The sequence below is a fragment of the Amborella trichopoda genome, chromosome 11, assembly GCF_054954075.1.
Source record: "Amborella trichopoda isolate Santa Cruz 75 chromosome 11, AtrichopodaSantaCruz75HAP2 v2.0, whole genome shotgun sequence".
Classification (NCBI taxonomy): Eukaryota; Viridiplantae; Streptophyta; class Magnoliopsida; order Amborellales; family Amborellaceae; genus Amborella; species Amborella trichopoda.
Window position 1 is genome coordinate 652116 of NC_142346.1, and position 4086 is coordinate 656201.

The 4086-nt window shown below is 32.0% G+C and overlaps 1 long non-coding RNA gene across 1 annotated transcript; it reads right to left on the reverse strand.

The window, feature by feature from the left end:
- Positions 1-1213: 1213 nt before the first annotated feature.
- Positions 1214-2850, reverse strand: LOC148779656 (uncharacterized). Its single transcript, XR_016044389.1, has 2 exons — positions 2703-2850; positions 1214-1954 (listed from the first exon to the last, which is right to left on the reverse strand). It is a non-coding gene; the product is annotated as an uncharacterized LOC148779656 (long non-coding RNA).
- Positions 2851-4086: the final 1236 nt, after the last annotated feature.

Consider the following 4086-nt stretch of genomic DNA (forward strand, 5'->3'; position numbering starts at 1 on the left):
TAATCCAATGGAATTTGGATAGAGATGAGCTACGAGTGAATTACTGTAAAAATTCGCTCATAGGTATTTTAAGTATTATATGTATGAATGCACGCTTGGAAAAACATATTAGTTAAGGTAACAATATCAACCCAATACTCAAATCGAATCTAGGCTGATTTGATAGGCAGCATGTATGGATATTGTTTGTATTTTATTTTTATTGTTTTCAAGAGGACGCAGTTAGCATGTGGCCAGTCCGCATTTGTAGAAATGCAGGCTTGGCAATAAATACATTTTTAAATATAATTTGATTCTAATTTTTAGAGAATATATAACCTTTAACCGATCATAAATATGAAAAACAAATAAATTTTGAAAATTAGAAAAATAATTATATGAAAAAAACATTTGTCTGTTAGTTACAATTGTTTTTAGATGAACCACCTATTTGCATCCGTTTTTAGATGAACCACCTATTTGCATCCATCTTTAAGATTTGGCGCATTAAAAGACTAATAATAAGGGGAGCCAAAATAAAATTTTCTCTTATGAATTGGTGCATATAATGGGAAATTTACAATGTAGTCCTAAATTTTTTGGTTCTGTATTCCCATTTTGTTAGTATTTTGGTTTGAGAAATACCATGTTGTACTTCAAAATAATACTTCCAATTTAGTATTTCCAAATTATTTTGTAAAGAGAGAGAGGTTATGTGTTAGTCCTGGGCAAGCTTTCTATGCTTCCCCTATAACATAAAACTTCTATACTTCCCCCTATCCAACCATCCATTCTAAATGGACGGCTTATTGACTCACTTGATCTAAATTGGACGGCTATATAAGGGGGAAGTATATATCTTTTATACTATAGGAGAAGCTGATGCAATGTAAAATTTACCGGCAAACAACACCGATAAAAATAACCGTGTTTAAGAGAGAAATAAAAATCGGAAACAGAGAAATAAAAAACACATTTACGGTTCCTAAGTCTCTCCTATTCACATAACTTGCCTTTACAAAGATTTCTCTTACCATGTATTTATCTTCTAATAATTAAACAATACCATTTATTAACTAAGATCATGCTTCCTATAAAACAAAACTTATCCACCTTGCATTGTACATACTTCTTTTTCCATACACTTAGATAGGCTTGTTTATCTTCCTAAAAAAAATTAAGAAATAACTAAACTAAATCTATATTAGATTCTTTCCAAAATCTGTTAATCTTCAAGCTAACTATCCAAAGATTTATTACAATTGATGTAACCACTTATCAAACTTTAGATTGACTTATCAAACTAAAGATCGTCTTTCCAAACTATTAGAGATTTACAGGAACTTTGTCCCAAACTATTAGAGAAGATTTACAGGAACTTTGTCACAAACTATTAGAGAAGATAATAACTACTAGCTCTTTCATGTGATCCATCCCTCTTGTGGACTACCTATAATCCATAGAGCTCCATCTCTCTCCTCCCCTTCAAGATCCATCCATCCCTCTTGTGGACTACCTATAATCCATAGATCTCCATCCCTCCCTTTTCCTTCAAAAACTCCATCGTAGCGTGTCGTGCAGGCCACAGAACCAGACCGAAGTTGACGAGGCCTAGAGGCATGTCGGACCGGCCGCTCACAGGCAAGGATGAGAAACCCCAACCCTCGAATCCCATCACGCCGCTCGCTGGGGTTCTTGCATAACCCAAAAGCTCATTGCCGAGCAGTCGGCGCGGGCGGTAGATTTTGAGATTCAGGAATGCATCCGGTTTTATGAGAAAATTTTCTTCGACCTGGAAGACGAACTTCCCTTTCCATGCGAAATCATCTTGATTTGTCTTGATCATCTTCGTTTTCAGCTTTGCCTGCTGGACTGAGAGAACTGCATAAAACTTGTTTGGCCATCGTGTTTCATGGTGTTCTTTAGAGGACTTCAATGTCAATATAACTTCCAGTATCTTCATCGCAGATGAAACCTGATGATTTGAATAAGAAACGATGTTAAAAGAAGCAGGTAAAAGCGATTGCTATTAATAAGAACTAGGTAAATATGAACCTGCATTTCATTATAGAAATCTTTAAATAAAGAAATAAAAAGCTCCTTAAAATTTTGCCTTATTTATAGCATATTAAAATTTAGTTTTTTAATTAAATATACATCAGAGAGAAGAAATTGAAATGGGATAAATAGAAAATAATGCTTAAAATTTTTGGATTTTTTTAAAACTAGTAGTCTATATCTGTACTTGTATATCTATACTTAACAATAATCACAAGTTCCTCAGCTTTCCACCTTTCGTAGGCCCTTGGAAGATAAGAAATCTTGGCCGTTAATGTTATCCCTGATAACAAGTTCCTTAGAAATGCAATGAACTAATAATCGTACTTATTAACAATAAGTTACATGCACCGTTCACAAAAAAATAAAAATAAAAAAATAAATAAAATAAAATAAAAATTCAGTACATGAAGGGCAAAAGAATTCGGATCTTTGAGATCAAGAAAAGAAATTACAAAGATAAAAAGAAGAATTAATGAATACAATGAACTAATAATCTTACTTATAAACAATTCGTTACAAGAACCGTTTAAAAAAAAACGAAAAACAATTCAGAGCAAAAGAATTTGGATCTTTAAGATCAAGAAAAGAACTAGCAAAGACAAAAAGAAGAATTAATGAAATAAAAAAGAAAAGAAAGGATCAGGGTTTCAAGAAGCACATACCAACTCTATAAACTTCCTGAAATCTCTGAAACTCTATAAACTTGATGAAATCTCTGAAGAAAAAAACCTAAGCACCTTCTTGCAAGGTGCAAACAACTCTTGATGAAATTAAAATGAAACAAAATGATAGGCCTACAACAAAGTGCGTGTATATCTATATATATTTACTGCTTTTTATGTCCTAATAAAAGATTTTTTTTTGTTCTAATCCTTTGTTGGATATAAATAGATCCTATCTCTTAAATGATTTATATATTTTTAAATTTGAATCCTAGTCCATCTCTTCTTTCTCTTGAACCCTTTTTCTTGGGGATAAATAAGATACCCACTTTTAGAGAGAGAGATTCGGAGGAGAGATAAGTAGTACGAGAATTTTAGAGAGAGAGAGAGATTCGAAGGAGAGATAAATAGTACGAGAATTTGAGAGAGAGAGAGATTCGGAGGAGAGATAAATAGTATGAGAATTTTAGAGAGAGAGAGATTCGGAGGAGAGATAAATAGTACGAGAATTTGAGAGAGAGAGAGAGATTCGGAGGAGAGATAAATAGTATGAGAATTTTAGAGAGAGAGAGATAAGTACCTATCTTTAAGGGTAAGAGAGAGAGGGAGAGGAGAGATACGTGGATGAGAGAGAGTTTGCGGAGAGAAAGAGTATGAGATCTTTAGAGAGAGATAGAGAGAGAGAGATAAGAGGGAGAGATACGTGGATGAGAGAGAAAAAAAGTTTGAAACTCCTAAATTGGGGGGAGAGAAATAGTATGAGATCTTTAGAGAGAGAAAGTGATATAGAGATTAGTACCCATCTTTAGGGGAAGAGATAGAGATAAATGGATGAGAGAGAGTTTGAAACTCCTAAAATTTAAGAGAATTCCATTTTTAGAGGAGAGAGAGAAATAGGTGGATGAGAGAGATATGAGATAGAGAAATATATGGAAAAAAAATTAACAAGTAGGAGATTTTTAGAAGAGAATGTTAGGGATAGAGATCAATTTCCTTTATTGTTTTTTAAAAAATTAAGAAACCAAAATTATAAGAAATTTAATATTTATAGGCGATTTTGTTAGTCACCAAAAAATATCAATATAAGAAATATAATCTTTAAATGCGATTTTGTTAGTTTCAAAAAAAAAATCAATATAAGAAATATAATCTTGAAATATGATTTTGTGAGTTACAAAAAAAAAATCAACATGTCAATAAAGTTTATTCATTTCTTTCTCTATACAAATTTGAAATCTAAAATTATAAGAAAGGTAATGTTTAGAGAGAGGATTTGGTTTGTTATAAAGAAAGTCAAATTATAAGAAGGAGATTTGAGAGAGAGAAAAGAAAATGATACACACACTGTTGATAAAGGATTATTTTTAAATAAATAATCTACATT